Here is a 19,637-nt window from a genome sequence, read left to right on the forward strand (position 1 = left end):
AAGCTCTACTACATAGATAAAAATAAAAACAAAAAATTTCTATGTGCATTTCTATGTGTAGTTTTTTTCTACATCAACGGAATACTGGGTGGTCCAAAAAAACGGAACAGCCTATTTTCAGTACCCTCCGACCAGAAAAACTAGCTTGGATAGGCAAAAAATGATACAAAGATCATCCGATTTGTTCCAGTAGTTTAATCAAATGAGATTCAGGGTTTCCTCACCAATAACCTATTTCTACAAGATACAATAGTTTATCACAAGAGTGGCTATTGACATCTAGCAAAACATTCTTGATGAGTCTCATTGCAGTTTTATTGGTGAGAAAGACTTGGAAGCACATTACACATAGCACATTACACATATAGAAATGCATGGGGGGGGCACCCCAAATGAATTTTTCACCTAGAGATTTCCTGGTGCCTTTTTTTCCAGTGCCTTTTTAGCTCACCTGTCAGGTGAGCTAATACGATACCGCGGCGTCTGGCGTCCGTCGTCGTCGTCGTCGTCCGTCATTAACTTTTGACAAAATCGTGGCACGTTTCTTAACCGCTTGACCCCCTACTTGGTGTGTGGGTACCCCTAGGCAAGACCTTCCTTCAGAATGAAAATCAGCGCAATTTGACTGCTGGTCTGCCATATAGGGGTTGCTCTTTGAAAACCTATTTTTGTCATTTTGAAGCTTATGGTTAAAGCTAGAGCGATGAAAATTTTATGGTGGGTGTATCTAATAAAGGTACATCACATATCAGACAGGTCTTTGATTTGACCTTCATTTCAAGTTCACAGAGGTCGAACTCTAAAATTTCTTTGATCATGGCACGTTTTTTTGCTATTGGTCATAGACTCTCTAAATTTGATATGTAGACACCTATTGGGCATCTCTACATGTTGACACGGATTTAGGTCAGTGTGACCTACTATTCAGGTATAAGTAGGTCAAAGTTAAAACAGCCCATTTTCTTTATTCCAGCAGATTGAAGTTTGAAATGAAGTTTTAGAGGTTGGCCTGATATAGAGGTTACGATATTAAATAGATTAATTTCGTTTCATATCACTAGGTGGCGGTATTGTGCAAAAATGTCAGTTGGCACATTGCCAGCAGTTTTGAATTTCGCGGTTCGAGGCAATCCGTCGGGTATCCCAGATGCGCAGTGTTGTACTGCGCCACTAGATCTGCATACTACAAGTATGGAAGACAGCCATTTTATGAATTTGAAGCGAGACGAAGAAGGAATTAAATCACCTTGAATCAATGCTAAAACTTAATCATCCGCTCTTCGGATGAGGTCGTATGTGTTGATTACATTCTTGTGATTGGTTTGAGATTATCAGTTTGTCCTCATTGCCGGTTGTTTTAGAAAATTTTGACTGTGATTGGAAGGTAAAATGAGAAACTTGTCACACTGTTCTTCGGCTTGGGATGGGGATAGTCAATGCAGAGCCAGTTGGTACAAGCTGCCTTGCGAATCGGGGTGGCGTAATAATACTGTGAAAGAACAATAAAATGATGAATTGTAGCAGTGTGTGTCAGAAATTATGTGATTTCCATTGCATTTGACGATCCCAAAGTTTCGAGAGTATGGCAAAATGGCAGCTGGCGTCATTGGAGATTAGCGTCAAGCCGGAACCTTTCGTTACAATGTGGGCTTTTAAACACAAGTTAATAGTTTATAATCACCCAGACGCTACTCATTAGGTAAACCTCTACTAAAAACACTTGCTTTAATTTTTGTAAACATGTCACGAGTGCTTAAAAAGAACCATTTTTGTGATCGTTTTTCGTCGCTGTAGAAATGTACACAGTCAGAGTCAGTCAGTGTGTCAACACAACAACGGTGTTAGTATACACATGAATCCATGATACACGGAGACACGAATGTAAACATTTGCCTGTTGGGTCGGAAGGAGTTCACCGTTACCGATCACTGCCCCAAGAAAGGTCATCTGAGCTGGTTGACTAAAGTAGATGATGATAATGATGAAAGTGTAGCGCAGCTGTCATCAGTGCTTTTATAGTTAGGCCTAGGCTAGCTAGCCTATAGTCGGATTCATAAGTAAATGTCACTGACTGCCCTTTTGGGTCGCTGTGCAAAAACTATTAGGCCGATTTCTTCAAAGTTTGATTTTTCTTGAATCTAATTTCGGGACCCAACACAATTTCCAGGTAAGAGATTTGCAAATTATAAAGAAAAAATTGTCAACTTTGGAGCCCTTTGGCCATTTTGGGGGAATCTGGAGGGCCCGATTTTTTTTGATGGATAGTTCTAAATGAAACTTGGCAGCTTTAAAGATACACACGAAAAAAAATTAACCTGAACATTTCAGCAAAATGCATCCAGAAATAAGCAGTACAGAGGAGAAAATGTCAAAATCAATACACTGGGCCCTACGTCAATGTACACCAATACATACAAAAAATTATTTCGTAACCATGGTTACTGAAATATGAAAATCCTCTTGGGTCCCGAAATTAGATTCAAGAAAAACCAAACTTTGAAGAAATCGGCCCAGTAGTTTTTGCGCAGCGGCCCAAAAGGGCAGTGACATTTACTTATGAATCCGACTATAGGGCTGTCTTGTAACTATGTTATTGTCTCAAAAATGAATACAAACTGCTACCTAGTTACTCAGTACATCATATTCTATACTGTGCATTCCTTGCTTCAATTGTTCTTGTATCATATTTTTCAACATTTCTCTCTAATCGCAAGCCGAGGATAAATACTCCTTTCATGATAGCGTATTCACACGCAATTCCACAGGTACATCCCATTCATTTGAAATTTCGACCAATGACAGCAGGTTTTACAAAATGTAAATGCGCTGTTTATTTTCAATAGTCACCGAATAGATAAGACACATGTTAACCCGTTTTAATTGGCCAGAAAACATCTCTAACCCAGCTAGCAAATTACATGGGACCCATTTGGGTGCCAAATGGGCAATCTGGGTTGCCAATATGGGCCCCATCTAAACAAACCATATGGGGCCCAGATGGGAAACATGGGGCCCACTTCAACCATGTGGGGCCCATATGTGTTTTGCACCGTGGACGCCCATGTGGGTACCATCTGGGCAAAGTGGGGTAACTGGGTATGACGTGGGGGTTGCATGGGCAAGCACCACCTTAAACCCCTGTAAATCCCAGTTAGTGCCCACCTGGTCTGATGTGTTCTACACTTCTTTGAATAGTCTATGTCATCCCCAGACACGTTGTCTCAAAAAGGGATTGCATGGGGACACTGAGTTGAGTTCATTGAGAATGGAAAAACGAAACAAAATGTATGATAAAAAAATGAAAATATTTATTTGATTTCTATAATGAATTGCAGTTGATACTGAGTATCAACAATGTCAAAGCACCAATGTCATTGAATAAACCTGAGATTTTGTCCTGCATTTCCATGTTTTGGCAAGTCACTGTTCATCACTATGGTTATATAATATTCTTAATTGTCACTATCAGTATTTTGTGGCTCTGGCAGGGCAGGGTCATTTCCACCTGGCAATTGTTGTTCATTGACGACTTCAACTCCTCTCGCCGCACGTTTTCCTCCTAGTCCTCGATCACGCGCATTCGTGAACCATGTTGACATTTTCTCTGCGATGGCCTTGTCTGTTGACTGCTTCTGATAGGCATGTTTGCGAACACTTCCTGAAACCAAAGACGTATAGTGTAACAGTATTATGTACATCACAATAGTTTTCTGACAAGGCTACGAGTACTACTACACAGGTCTACAATACATGATCATGATAAAACAGCAAAACAGGTAGGCAAGACACACTGCACAGTGTATTTTCACGTACATAAATGTACACAGTTAAATGTACAGTGTAGCATGTACAGTTACAGTACACTAGCAGCCTACAACGAACGGGATATCACAACAAAAACATCAAAGAATCTGCAGGATTGTATTGAAACAAAGTGTATAAAGCACACAAACATCAAGATTGGTGCTTTAGTAGACAAGGTCACAACTAACCTGGCAAACAAAAACCTGAGATTTTGTCCTGCATTTCCATGTTTTGGCAAGTCACTGTTCATCACTATGGTTATATAATATTCTTAATTGTCACTATCAGTGTTTTGTGGCTCTGGCAGGGCAGGGTCATTTCCACCTGGCAATTGTTGTTCATTGACGACTTCAACTCCTCTCGCCGCACGTTTTCCTCCTAGTCCTCGATCACGCGCATTCGTGAACCATGTTGACATTTTCTCTGCGATGGCCTTGTCTGTTGACTGCTTCTGATAGGCATGTTTGCGAACACTTCCTGAAACCCAAGACGTATAGTGTAACAGTATTATGTACATCACAATAGTTTTCTGACAAGGCTATGAGTACCACTACACAGGCCTACAATACATGATCATGATAAAACAGCAAAACAGGTAGGCAAGACACACTGCACAGTGTATTTTCACGTACATAAATGTACACAGTTAAATGTACAGTAACAGTGTAGCATGTACAGTTACAGTACACTAGGAGCCTACAACGAACGGGATATCACAACAAAAACATCAAAGAATCTGCAGGATTGTATTGAAAGAATGTATATAAAGCACACAAACATCAAGATTGGTGCTTTAGACAAGGTCACAACTAACCTGGCAAACAAAAAACTATTCTAATCAATGAAATTATGGGAAAGTTTCTCTGCTTTTTGAATACTGGCGTGAAGAACAAAATCAAATATGGCGGCTGACAATGGCGTGCAAGGAGGCGACAATACTCGTCCCCATCAGCTCTTTCAGCTCCATTGGAGACGCACGATGCACTCGGAGGCCAATGGGGACGATTTTGATTTGCTTTGGCGCCAAACAAATTTTGTAAAATGCCAGCTTTACTCATAAATTTTATAAAACATATTTCATTATCATAATCTTGAATGGGCCTCATGTAAACCCTTTATTTTTAAAACATATAATTGGAAATTCTCGGATGTGGGATTGATATGGGGTTCATATGGGATACATTGGGCTTACAATTCTCAATAGATCCCCATATCAACCATCGCAAACCCACATGGGGCCCATAACTCAAAACCCATATGGGCTTTCCCATATGGGCCCCACATGGTGAAATCCCATGTGAGATAAACCATCTTGGTCCCACATGGGTTACATGTGGGCCAGATGGGACCCTGCTTGCCCAGGTAAAACCCATGTGGTTCCCATATGTTTTGCTAGCTGGGTAAGCTTCTCCCACAAATAACGATTCACTTATTCCAACGTCAGTAACATGTGCACGCGGAAAACAATACGACTAACTCCACTTTTTCAAGACAAACTACACCATCCCACAACTATTGCTTGATTAACCCCTAACAATGACAAGTTCTTCCTCATACTCTCCCTTTCATATCGACAGGTGAGCACAATGGCCCTGGCCATTTCATTTACCCAGTGATTTCCTGGTGCCTTTTTTCCAGTGCCTTTTTTACCCAGTGCCTTTTTTTCCTAGTGCCTTTTTTACCTAGTGCCTTTTTTCCAGTGCCTTTTTTACCTAGTGCCTTTTTTTCCGTACCTTTTTTTCCGTACCTTTTTTTCCAGTGCCTTTTTTTCCAGTGCCTTTATTACCGTCTACCGTACTGAACGCGCCACACATAAGGCATTGAAGCCGAGGCTGATAAAGTGATGGCCATTTTGCGAATGTATACAGAGTGTGTACGTTCACTTCAAAACATAGTTCCAATCTAAATGTTTCATAACAAGCAGTTAGAAAGTGGCATTTCCCTATTTTTTGATTCTCATGTCAACATGTCGTTTTGTGGGGTTATTTTGTCTAATTCTTATTAACCACTTAACTGTGGAATTTTTTTTCTGTTAACCAACCCCCAGTGGGGGATAAATTAGGCGAAAAATACAATTTTTTTTCAGTAAGTATGTTTCATTCACCTTATAACACAATGCCTTGTAATTTCTGGCCATTTCTTTGCTAGATTTACTACAGAAACATGTGAAATAGTATGTCAACTTGTGTTTTAGGCAATAAAGTCTCATTTTTTACCATTTTGGGTGTTTTACAGTAACTGCTAAATGTCATCATCAAAAAACAGTTCAAAGTACTGCACTGGATCATCCTTATCGGCAACATTAGCCTTCCACCCTGGTACAGCAGTAAACTGAAACCTGTCACGACGCTGTCAATTTTCTGTCCAAGGAGGTTGATTTTGAATTACCCGTGCTTGAACTGGGTTGCCACGGCGACCACCTAGCAGATGCCCGCCATTATCATCACTGATCCAAAAGATTGACATCCAGAACACGCCTCACCTTTTGTGGCGCTGCCATTTCCGGGAAATCGCCGACAGTGCTGCCAAACCTCAATAAAACTTGAGACTAAACATCGACGAACTTCGGGGAATCCCCATTGACGATCATGGTGTTGCATAGAACTGATATGACTACTAGAAAATAATTACAACAGTATTACGAGATATCTCGTCATACCCAGTAGCAGTGCACATGTGCATGACGAGATATCTTGTCCTGCACAGTTAAGTGGTTAATATTGTTGATAAAAGACACGTAGAGAAACCCAGATTCATGCGCTCAGTTCATCTACGTATGGTATACGTTTTGACAGAAAACCAGGGTGAGTTTTATCTGTATTTTCTCTTGATTTGCTAGGTACAATTGGCCATGACAACTGTTATTTGAAAAGTCATAGTATAGAATGACTCCCGTAGCTTGTTAACATAGGAAGTGTTACTGTTTTTGGCTTTCTGTCTCATTAAATTTGCTCAGTCATTGAGTCGAAGTCGAAGATCAAAACACACATGAACGCCATAGGCCTAGTACATTTTATACACAAAACAGTGTTGCAAGAAATTCTTCCCAATCATCAGAATGAAATAATCATAATACTTCACAATTATCTGTCACACATAAATATAACAACTGCAGGAGAATGACTTTGAAATCCAGACAAAACTTTGTTATAAGAATAGCGTCTTTGTATTTATAAACATCACCGACGTAATCAAAAGAAACCCAAACGCAACAAACATGGCGGACCGCTTCACAAGAAGTTGACGTTTTCTCATGTTTCTTGTCAAAATAACAATGATATCGTACACCTTAGATAGTTGAGGCAAGACCACCATTGATTTTTTAAGCCTTTTAGCATTTCAATTGTCAATTTTTTGACCGCGAAGCATCAAATACTGCGTGGGGTTGTGAATCTCAAATTTTGATATGATATTCCGGACAGTCGGGCAAGTGAATGGTGAAAAGTAAACTGGTAGTTGACCACGGAAATATTCTGATAATCGACAAATTAGACAGACATTGATATTTCCACTCTTTTCAGCCAACTGGCAGGAAAATCTCAAAACACGCCCCCTATCACCAAATTAGCAAAACTCGAAATTAATTTATCATCAAATAATTTATTTGTATCTGTAGACTTGCCACAGCAAATATTTAGAAAACCGCGAGGAGCTGCATGAACTGGGCCTACATTATTTACCATACATTACAGTTACATACCTGATACCGGTTGGCCCTACATGAACAAATGCAATACACTGCAACATATGTGCAGCGAAGTAAAGTATGCATTGCAAGTCATGTGTCCAAACTCTACCAAGGTGAACGTTAGTAAATAAGGGTGAACTTTTTCAAATTTATTAATTTTATTTTATCCCCCCCCCACCAGTTCACTAGTTTTTAGCTCAGCTGAAAAGCTGAGCTATTCATATGAGTAAATGGTAGGATGAGTGTCCGTCTGTCTGTCTGTCTGTCTGTCTGTCTGTCTGTCTGTCTGTCTGTCTGTCTGTCCGTTAAACAGGCACGTTTCAAAACTATGGCGGATAGGCGATAGATTTTCCCTCTGAGGCGTTGAGACCCTTCAGGACTCCTGAATAGACCAAATGTGGGTCCGGCAGGATGAGCGGTTTGGCCACTAGGTGGCACCGAGCGAAATTTTCCAAAAACTTTTCCAGCAGCTGATTTCTCAGTTGGGGATCATGAATCAAATCTAATTTTATAGAGCAAAGCTTTCTCTTTCATTATCAATAGGCGTGGTTCATGAATTTCTCACCAGGTGGTGTTACTGGCGCAATTTAGTGAGCACCCCCAAGAAGAGCATTTTAAATTTCGCGCGAGTTATCCCACGTCCAATCACACGTGCAGCGAACGTCACGTCTCGAGTCTGCGCAGTTCAGACGTAAGGAGACCATGCTATGGAATAGATCGCGTTCTGTCAATTCAGAGGTAAGTTCTCATTAAATTCACAATTTCATAGGCGATAATATTTGGCTTCTTGTGTTATTGCATGTTGATGACATTAGGGAAGGCTTGGATTGTTTAATTGGATGTGATTAATTTGAAATAGTTCGTCGACGATCGTTGAAAAACGATCTGCGAAATGCAGCTTGGTTGGTCTGAGAAACGATGTCAAAGTCCGGCTTTAAATCATGGATTTCTCAACAAATAACTCTTGTCACATAGCAGAACTAATGTGAATAAACAAGACAATAATAAACATCGTTCTGATATCATCGGGTAAGGTTGCCAATGTACATAAACAGTGTAATTGAGGATCGACTCCAGCGATTTGAAATGTCAACAAACAATAAATGCGATAGCGGATACACACTGACACTTGCACACTGTACATAGCACAATGCTTCAAACGGGGCCGATTCATCACTCTTATCACAATGTATTCTCAATCATATCAATGAACTTCCTTGATCATTCGGCCCTAGGCCTAGCGCCTTATCAGTTGTTGTTGGCCTTGTATTTGATATAAAACTTGGCTAGCTTACCTATTCTATCAAAATTAAAATGTTATCTCCTCATCATGTTTTGCAGGACAGGAATGATCTGCAGCTGCATTTGAACATATTTGGTGACCACATCTCAAAGATGACCAAGAGAGAGGATCGAGCTATGACTTTGCACATCCCATCGACTTCGGTGTTCACCAGTGCAATCATCAGAAGAGCCAGGCAATTCTAGTATTCAAGTATTTCATTCTGTAATACTTACCTCAAAATTTACTAAATAAAGAAAACCGCATGTGGCAGTTGGCTAAAAAAATCAAGTCTATCTGTTTAAAGTTTTTACTTGCTATCATTATTATCAACATTTCAATGGTGGCATTCTGCTAAGGTTTGTTAAGAGTTTCACTTGACTTAGGTGTACACTAGTAAAATATTAGCAACATTTTACCAACATTTTACCAACATTTTACCAACATTTTACCAACATTTTACCAACATTTTTACAACAATTTTGCAACAAGCCCTTCAAGGCCCTGTGTTCACTAGCAACAAAATTGCAACAAATTAGCAACATTTTTACAACATGTTGGTAAATTGTTGCAAACTTTTTAGTGGGAACAAAGGGAAATAGGTATTTTGGAGGGAAAATGGATGATTCCAAGGAGAGAAGATGTGTTTTGAGTGCTTCTGCAGCAATTTTAGCTGTCATTGTTGAGAGACGGAAGAGGCGGCGAAATAACCAAAGAGAATATGGACCAGGCCCTGGATCAAAATGAGGGTGGATGATGGGGCATACCACTGCCTGTTAAGGCCGCGTATCCATAGGGTATGCCCTTGTGTAGTGTGGCGTTATGGCGTAACAGCCTTGTGACCTGGCACTATGCCCTGCGTCTCCATTGGATATTCCTTTTTGGTCATGTAGGCCTTTGTAGTCCTCATTTCGCAGCGGTCAATCGCGTTTATCCGTACGCTGTCATTATTTCAGAAGACAATTTCTTATGAATATTGAAAATGAAAATACAAGTAACTTGTATTTTCACTTGCAACATCAAATTGACATGTACATGTATATAAAACTTGACTTTTAAGCAACAAATTACAGGTTCGTGCTTGTTATGATAATCATCAGTTTCGGGGTCCCAGAGTAGTTCCCGTTGATGAACCTCTTGAATTAATTTCGCCTCAGACATTGCTTCCGTGTTGTTCACTCGCAAAAGAATGGACATGTTCAATCCCAATATGGGCCTATATTCCCAATCCACAGTGCATATATGCCCGCAATGTGACACGGCATAACCTATGGGAACGATCAATAACACCAACGAAGGTTCATTGTCCGTGTGGCGCGCCAGGCGGTAAAAAGGGAATGTTGTGCAGGGCACGGAACAGCCTATGGATACGCAGCCTAAAGGAGTTGCGGCTGACTGACAAGCCGTCATACAAAAACTTCTAGAAAAGGTTTCATCACCCTACGAAGCAAGACACTCACTTGAGAGTTGCTATACCTGCTTCTTGTTCAAGTCACATGAACTCCGGTAGATCACATGACGCAAATCCTATTTCTGATTGGCTGAAGAGTTTGCAACATTTTTACAACATGCAACAAAGAATTGCATTGCATTTAATTTGCAACAATTTTACAACATGTTGTAAGACGCGTTTTGCTCTGTACACACTACGCAACATTTTTGCAACATTTGTTGCAACTGGAAATGTAAAAATGTTGCTAATATTTTACTAGTGTACACAGGCCTTTAGGCAATAATAGAGTTGGGTAGAGCATTTGGTTAATGTTACCCTTTTAGTTAGGGAAACTGGTGCCTTCTGCATTAGGTGGACCCCACTTACTCATCTGTCAGACCGGCCTCACACGTCTGCAGTAGAGTTTAAGGTCCAGTCTGCGAGATTTACCCATTTCTACCCAGCCAAAAGCGGGTGATTGGGCTAGTCTCTCCATGTGATTCAATTCACATGGATTCTTGTGCCCCGGTGCTGAAAGGATCCCTTCACAAGGGCAGACTACATCCGGTGGCACTGAAGTATGGAAGAAAGACAGAAGACGACCAATTTGCGAAAAGGATCATCATCATCATCATGGTAACAGCTGAGGATGAATCATGTTGCTGTGTGTAGAATTGATGGTCCAATATAGGTTAGGTTATCTGTTTGCGCACACATTGCAAGGGTGGAGCTTGCTTGAAGTAGATTGCGCCAGTCTACCGTAATTCACTGTTACACATCCAGAAGCTAATATCCTTAGGCTTTGAGTCCTTAGTTTAGTAGAGTTTGACGAGTAATGTAATATATACGAACAACGCAGCAACAACTCAGCTGAGCGCCAGGCCCTTGGGCCTCTTGTTCACAAAAGTTTTGATCTTTTTTTGTACATTTATGTTTTACCTTATCACCAACGTGAACAGCAAGCCATACAGGGCTGTCTATCCTCTCACGGTTTTCGCGTACCAGCACAGACGACTCATTGTTTTTGTAACATAATCAGGAATGTTGATAATAGATATCTTATTTTGATGGTGTTTTTGGCTCACCGTTAGGGGAGTCTATACGATAGCCCTGTGTCCGTCGTCGTCGTCGTCCGTATCCTGTGTGGCATGTTTCTTAACCGCTTGTGCTATGAACTTGAAACTTTGTACACATGACCCCCTAGGTCAGAGGTACTCTGACACTGAATCTCGGTCCGGTCATGACTTGGCCACCAGGGGGCTAAAACTTAAAACATAAAAAGTGTGATATGTCTCTTATCAATGATCCATTTTCAATAAAAATGTTATGGTAGGTACTCCTTGCAAGGATACATCATATATCATACGGGTTTATGATTTGACCTACTTTTCAAGGTCACAGAGGTCAAATGGTGTAAATTGGCCATTAGGATGCAACGATGGCACGTTTCTAAACTGCAATGACTATTGATACCAAATTTGGTACACATTTACCCCTTAGTCAGGTGATCTCAGGGACCGAAGTCTGGTCCAATATGATTCACCACCAGGGGGCAAAATCCAAAAACCTTAAAAATGTGATTATTCCTTAACTTCTTGCCCGATTGCCACCAATTTGATATTATGGGTACATCTAACCACCATACAGTATATGTCACACAGGTTTTTGATTTAACCTTCTTGTCCAAGTCACAGAGGTCAAATGGCGTAATTTGGCCGTCAGGCCGTAACTATGGCACGTTTCTTAACTGCAATGACTAATGATCACAAATTAAGTACACATGTACCCCTTGGTCAGGTAATCTCAGGTACCGAAGTTTGGTGCGATCTGATTTGCCGTTTGGCCTCCAGGGAGGGCCAAATCCTAAATTCTTCAAAATGCCATTATTCCTAGTAATTACTTGCCCGATTGGCACCAATTTTATATCATAGGTACATCTAATTCTAACAACCATTCAATGTGTCACCCAGGTCTTCTTTGATTTTACCTACTTTTCAAGGTCACAGATGTCGAATGTACTGTAAATTGGCCATTTTGGGGAAATTGTAATTACTTGGACCTACATCAAACCTAACACTACATGACACAATACCATGCTCTTTATCCATCTTTTCTCCACATGAGGTGAGCACAATGGCCCTGTCCATTTCATTTTACAAAGTGCTATTTTTTCTCATGTTTACAGGATGATGCAGTCTATAATCTACGAGTCATTCCGGTGGTCTCCACTGGCAAAGTGGTGTTGCTGTGCATGCTGTGGAACTGGTGAAACGAAACCAATCAACCAGTCAGCCATGAGATTGACAGGATCGGGAAGGAAGATGCTGTATCTTAGCTGATATGTCCTTCACGTATTGGTCTTGTTTTACTGTATTATACAAGTTGATTGAATAAAGAAGCCTTGAAATTGAATAGGCATCTCTGAATTTTTATTTATCATAATATTAGAAAATAAAGCTTGCCTATTAAACCTAAACTCTTGAACATGCAAACTTTAACCCTTATACTAGTGTCATGCTTGACCTTAGGTCGAGTTAAAATTCCTACCCCTTTACTGTCACGCTCGACCCTGGGTCGAGAGAGAGGGAATAGCCTCAGAAAATAAATTATCCACGGCGCAATTGGAGTCCTTTATGTTTAGTTTATCTGTCAGTGTAAAGATGGCACTGCGTCTGATCACTTGATACCAGGAAACCATATTGTTTCTACATGAAAATTTCCTGCAACTTGCAACTGAAAGTCAATCACCTTTTCAGAAGAGGTCAGGCAAGGGGTATGGTGATGTAAGAGACGTCATCATGCCTCATGTGACAATCAAGTAAGAGACCGCATTGTTACCTGAATGATATGAGACAAAAGGGTGATGTCACAATCAAGTAAATGACCAAATTGTAGCCTGATTGATATTAGAGAAGAGCGTAATGTATGAGACGTTATCATGCCTGATGTCACAGTCAAGTAAGACGTCGTTGTAGCCTGATTGATATGAGAGAAGCAGGTGATGAAAGAGACGGCATCATGCCTCATGTTACAATCAAGTAAGAGACCGCATTGTAGCCTGATTGATATGAGAGTAGAGAGGGTGATGTTAGAGACGGCATCATGCCTCATGTCACAATCTAGAGACTGTATTGTAGCCTCATGGGAGGGAATAGGGCAGTGTCACAAGAACTAATCTAAACTCAAGGTAATGAAGGAGAGATTTGCACTGACATACTTTTATGACCTTCTGCCCTACTTTAAGATTATTATAGCTAAAGTAGTCGTGTTTGGTATCGAACTTAAGATAATGAACAGTAGGTTTGTGCTAACCCATTTTCATTACCAACTGACCTACTTGGAGACAGTTTAGCGAAAGGTGTCATCCGTGTTTGACATCAAACTAAAAGTGTTTAAGAGTAGGTTTACCCTGATATACTTTTATGACTCACTAAACAACTTGAACATCGTTAGAGGAAGGCAGTCACGTCATTGATATCAAACTAAAGGTATTGAAAGAGCAGTTTTGCGCTGGCCTTCTTAAACACAGTTGGAGCAAAGGTACTGAAGGTATTGAAGAGCGGATGTGACAAAAGAACCCCTCAACTACTTCATTCACTGCAGTTCAAATAAAACCTTCACAACTGTCATCCACCCTAGTAGTCCAGTCAATTTGGCCAATATTTCACAAAAGCTGGGGGAAATTGCAACGAAAACGAAACCTATGGGGATTTGTTCCATAGGGCCCCCCTACCAAAATCAAAGGAGTGGAACAATATTTTTTCTGGGTTTGAAATTTAGGTGTTTTTGCCCCTTGCCGCGGACAATTTTAATATGTTTTCAGCAGTAACTTTGTGACTGATAGACATATTTGCAAATTTTTGGTGTCTATACCCATGTTAGCTAGGCTTATCTTTCATTGGGAAATGATTACACAGTGCATTTCAGGTTCCTTATTGCATATATGGGGGGTCCTCTACCCCCAAATGCCCCGCCAGCTTGCATACAATAATGCAATAAGAAAACAGTCCCGTGTTAAGGTAAGTTGCCCAAGACTTTAGTCCAACATCTTTAATTAATGCTCCTTTGATAGGGGACAAATTCATTTGACGTGTGTAACTTCTCCCTGATTAGTTATAGGGCCTATTCATATTCTGTGAAGATTTACATGAAGGACCTGAATCTGTCTATTCAGTAGTTAAACGCTGTTTTAAGCTGAACGCCCTTCATGAATTTGGCCCCATTTGTCTAAGCTTGATTCCATCTAGCCTGTCCACATCTCCCTATCTACCATAAACCTACATTCTGGTACTCGCATATACTACTTGCTACATTTTCTTGTCATTCATCTCATTCCTTGCTGTTAAATTCCGCAAGCATAGCTATTCAGGCCGCCAGGCCTCTCGTCTATTCTCTGATGGATTATGGTATGTGGTTCTATAGACTCCATGAACGTCATCAGCTCAGATGTTAAAGAATACCAGACATTTTAGACTTATTCACATTGCAGACATTGAGTACTTGACACAAAGGAATGGCAGCATGAAAACTGCATGGAAACAGCATGTTAAGGAGTTTCCACCAAAGATTTATTGTCTTAGCAGTTATAGGGCTAATGGCTCATCAAAACCGACCTACTATAAAAGCCTACACAAGACATGTAGACCTAGGCTTTATACACAACCCTGCAATATTGACAAGTGAAGATTATAACTGAGCACCATGTGCTGTTCTGTTCTTTTAATGACGGCACTTGCCCCATCCTCTCATGCTGCGGCCCCGTAGAGTATAATAGTTCATTAGATTTGTTTCTATTTCCGATTGTAAATCAGTACAGCATTTAAGAGATTAGCATGCAGTAGAATTACATGTACATGTAATTTGCTAAGTTGTTAAGTAGTAACGCACAGTATGAATTCAGTTGTTTGTGTGAAAGAGTAGGCTTGTCTAAAAAAGCTGATTACTCCGTGCGGATACAATCAACTGAGATGTGCAATTCGCCAAAAAATGCTATTCTTGGATGCAACTGTTCTCGCCAGTCTGCAGAACGAGGCCAGGGTTTTCATCTGTGGTTGGTATGAAGGTCTTATGGTGCCATTGTGCCTTTTGGCAGTTTTGCAGATTTTCAGCTACACATGGCCTCAGGGGGCGTGTAGCCGTCAAGGCCAGAAAAGTTCACATGACCCGTACTTCCTTTTGAATGTTCGTTCTCTGTAATACGTGTTGTTGTGTCAAACGTTTCTTGTGCTCTTTTATCTTCCATTGAATAGGGGACATCTGTTGCATCGAGAGTACCGGTTTTCCAGAACCGTTCAACACTCTGTTCCAAGTCCGTGATCTTGTTGATCAGAAAGTTGTTGACACTCACATCATGTTCATTACCAGAACTATCAGGTTGAGTAGGATCCACACCCATTACAGTTCATCCCAAGGGGGGGTGTACGGCGATTGGCAGATCTACAGGGCCTTTCCGGACTTCTAGTTGTGTGTGGGCCTTGGTAACATTAACCCCTATCAAAACCTTTATGTCTAGCGAGTCAGGTGCATGTTCCAAGTTCAAATGTTGTACATGTGGCCAGGATGAGAAATCTGCATTGTTACCAGCATGAATCGAAAGACTAAAAGGCTCACTGAAAGTCCACACTTCTTTTACTCTAATTAGTGGTTTGGAATCATTTTTGGTATCACTCAACCAAAGCGATAGACACTTGGACTGTTGTTCCGATAGCTTGCCACCAACACCACACACGCATAACTTTGATAAGGGACCTTTCAAACTAACACTTTTTGCAAAATCTTCTTGCATGAGTGTAGCCTGACTACCACTATCAAGTAACCCGTATGTATCAACGACCTGTCCACTGGGAGTGTGAATTCGCACCGGCAATGTCTGTAGATATACCACTGATTTTCCTTTTTTCATGAAACCAACACCAACGGAATGGACGTCTGGCTTGCTTCCTTCCTTTGGCACGCCTGCTTTAGTGTGATCTGATGAGAAACTACTTTGAGCCAGCTTAGGAGCAGAAAAAGCTTCATGAAGGATTGTAGCATGTGATTTGCCGCAATCTTTAACTTTGCAGCATATCTTGAGGAAACATCCACTAGACCTGTGGGTAGTTTTGGTACACAGAAAACATCTGCCCTTTTCCTTAAACCAGGCTAGACGCTCACTTGGCATTTTACGGGAAAATTTAGCGCACTAGTCCAGCCAACGATGTAAAACGATGTAAAACGCAGACTTCAGCCATTGGTAGAACAACTCAACTGTTGGGTTTCCTTCGCCCTTCTTAACTACCCAATTCCCCCACGATTGTTGCATACTGTCCGGAATTTTGGAAGTCAAATCACACTGGAGACCTTTAGCTTGTTAATCTGCTTTGTAGATCATGGCTTTAAACATTTGAATCAACTGAGACACATTTGTGAAAAAAGTACTCAAATCACAAATACCGCGTAACTTCGGCCACTGGCGTACCTTTCTAATGAAGCCATCAATTACCAGTGCTGGGTAACCATATCTATCCCTAAGTTCAGTCATTGCTTTGGGGTAATCCTTGGCGTCCAGTAACAGACCAAATACCTTTCTTGCGTGGCTCCTGGCCTAAATACGTTTTAAGATAGCCTAACCTTTGCCCGTCAGTCAATGCGGGGTTATCATGAATGAGGTTTTTGAATGACAGAAACCACTCAGGCCAGTCAGTCGGTTTACCACTAAAAACTTCTATCTTAAACTCAGGCAAACCTGGACCGTAGTGAACAAAAAACGGAGGATTCTGAACATTTGACTGAAAAAGCGCAGGTGGTCTATACACCTCCTGCTGTTCACGATTAGGTCTACAGGTATTTTCAAGATGGGGATCCTGTATCCAAGAATCAGCTTTAGTAGCATATCTAAGTACAGTTGGTTGCACTTTCGCATCAGCTTTAGAAACATTTTCATGCAACTCGAAACATTCATCTATAGTCATCATAGACACACTATCAGATTTTGAATTTTATGTCGTTCATACTCTACCCAGGTCAGACTTTTGCATGTGTACTCCATTCGGACACACCCGAGGAAGAAATAATCTATTTATAATAGAAATCTCTTAGCTAGTTTGCTTAGCTACACCTAGGCGGCGCCCCTATACAGCCTCTGCCTCGTGTGAGCCGCCATCACTAGTACTTCTTCCTCGGCACACTGTTGCACATTGCTCCGAGATTTTTCTACGTTGTTTTCACCAAATTTTGGTCAATCCTACGTTCGAGAAGGACACCCCGGGACACCTTCGGGAAGCTTATTATCTCTAGGAGACGGGTGAGATTGTTCTTTTACCATCCTCCCTCGATTTCTGCTTTTGGAGCGTGATTTTTCTGCCGTCTCCCAAGTAATTTTTTCTCCGTTTTCCCGGGCTGTTGGTCACGTGACCACTGTTAGAAATTTCGGCGTAATGACATCGTTATTGCCATCCTTTCTTTCTTCTTTGGGTGTTCCACCCTTTGTTTTGGACCTCCTGCCCTTCAGGGCGGGTTTCCGAGGTCCGTTTACGGGTGTATTAGGGATTTATAGTCCCCGGCCCGGTTCTTCCCCGTGTCGGGGTGCGGGTAGTTCCGCCCCCATTGGGCCGGACCCTTTCGCCCCCGGGATGCCTTCCTCTTCTCCCGGCACCGCCGGCAAGAAGATGAAGAAGGTGAGGAGAGGGGCACGGCCCTCAAAGGGAAGGGGGTCTTTGACTCCCTCTCCCTCGCCCTCCTCACAGACCCCCGCTAAGCGGCGAGGTCCACGGGGCTCTGGGGGGGTTTCGACCCCTCCCGACCCCTCCCCCCAGGCCGGGCACCCCTCTTTTGGGGGTGTGCCCCCTGGGGAGGCCTTGGGTTTGAGTGTTGGTGACCCTGATTCAGGGACACTCCCCAGGGTTAGCCCTGCGCCCTTTCCAGGGGGCAGGGCTCCGGGTGGGACTATGGACGTTTTACGTCCCGATCCCCCGCCGACGCCCCCTCCTGTCATGGGTTTGTGAGCAGCGTCGCCCCCGGTGACCCGCCTGTTATTTCAGGTGTGCTCCCCCGTCCCCCTCCGGGGTTTGCGACGGGGTTGCGGCCGCTGCCCTTGCCGGCGGCAGCTGGCTCTGCCAGCGCCACGGTTGAGTCCACGGCCACTCCGGGGATCCGCCACCCCTTCGCTTTGGGGCGGGCTCGTCTGTCCGACCCTCACTCTGTGAGTCGGTCGTCTCTTCGGACGCCCCCTGGCGGGGCAAGACCGGTTTTCACCTTCCCGTCTTTGCCGCCGTTCACCGCACCCGGAGGTGTCCTGCCCAGTGTGGGCAAGGGGGTCGGTGATCGTCCACAATTCACGGGCGAGGGGCCCTGGTGCCCCCCCCCCCGTTATGGGTGCCATCAGACCGTCTATTTCCCCGGTCCGACCCCACCCTGCTCTGTCGGGTATTTCGGGGTTGACGGGTCTGGCTGCCGGTCAGGCATGCCCCCCTCCCGTGTCTGCCCCAAGGGAGTCCGATTTGAGCTCTGAGCCTTTGCCTCTTGCTTCCTCTCTCACGGAGGAGCAACGGCAGTTGCTTAGGAGCCTGATGGACCGCATGGAGGCTTCCAACCTCCATGACAGGTTCTCGGCTCGCCCGGCCGAGAGGCCGGTGGCTTTTGATTTGAGTCGTCAGCCAATGGACTGTGCGTTTAGCGACACACAGTCTTTTTCGGCCTCTCATGCTGACCCCCCCTCTGGGGGTGAGGACTCCGCCATTGTCGCGGGTATGCGCGACTTGCGCGCTCTTGTTTGGCAATTTGTGCCGCAAGACACATGTCCTCTCCCGACGGTCAACCCCACCCTCGGTAAGGTGCCGTTCGACTTGTTCGGCGACGCCTCCGAGCAGGAGTCGGATGCGGTCCCTGACCGGGCTTTCCAGGAATTGCCCGCATCTCCGGCCCTGATTAGAGCCTCCACATGGTTGGATACGGCTCTCAGCACCTTCTTGCGAGGGTCACCAGCACGCCCTGGTCTCGACGCTCCCGTCTACGGGACCGGGTGCCTGGACTTAGGCTGGGAAGCGATTCACGACCGCTTCCCCTCCAAGCCTGTCCTATAGACCCGATTATTATCGGGTCTCACCGTCGGGAACCGACCCGGTTTCACTGTCGCCCCTCAAAGACGACATCCAACTTTCGGGTTCGGTACCCCCTAAAGTCCTCTCTTCTTCGGCCTTAAAGGATGCGAAGAATGACGAGGCCCTGGCTAAGGAGACCCAGGAGGTGTTATCCTACGCCGACCTGACAGCCCTTACCAGGTCTCTAGCCGCGGATGCCTCGGAGGAACAGCGTATTCTCGCGATGTCCCTCCAGCAGTCCCTGCAGCATGCCAGTGATCTGACTGCTAAGCAGGCGGCTAACGGCGTGCTAAAACAGGGGGCATTAAGGACCGCTCCATTGAGCGGCCCTTTCTTGTTTCATGACTCCCTGCC

At 43.2% G+C, this 19,637-nt stretch overlaps 1 protein-coding gene and 1 long non-coding RNA gene across 6 annotated transcripts in view; one reads left to right on the forward strand and one right to left on the reverse strand.

Annotated features, from left to right (window-relative positions):
- Positions 1 to 19,637, forward strand: part of LOC135488430 (multidrug resistance-associated protein 1-like) — a 312,354-nt gene that overhangs the window by 194,879 nt on the left and 97,838 nt on the right. The gene's annotated exons all lie outside the window — the stretch shown is intronic.
- LOC135488458 (uncharacterized) lies at positions 3,289 to 4,846 on the reverse strand. Its single transcript, XR_010446980.1, has 3 exons — positions 4,619 to 4,846; positions 3,993 to 4,281; positions 3,289 to 3,658 (listed from the first exon to the last, which is right to left on the reverse strand). It is a non-coding gene; the product is annotated as an uncharacterized LOC135488458 (long non-coding RNA).

Source organism: Lineus longissimus, chromosome 1 (assembly GCF_910592395.1).
Source record: "Lineus longissimus chromosome 1, tnLinLong1.2, whole genome shotgun sequence".
NCBI lineage: Eukaryota > Metazoa > Nemertea > Pilidiophora > Heteronemertea > Lineidae > Lineus > Lineus longissimus.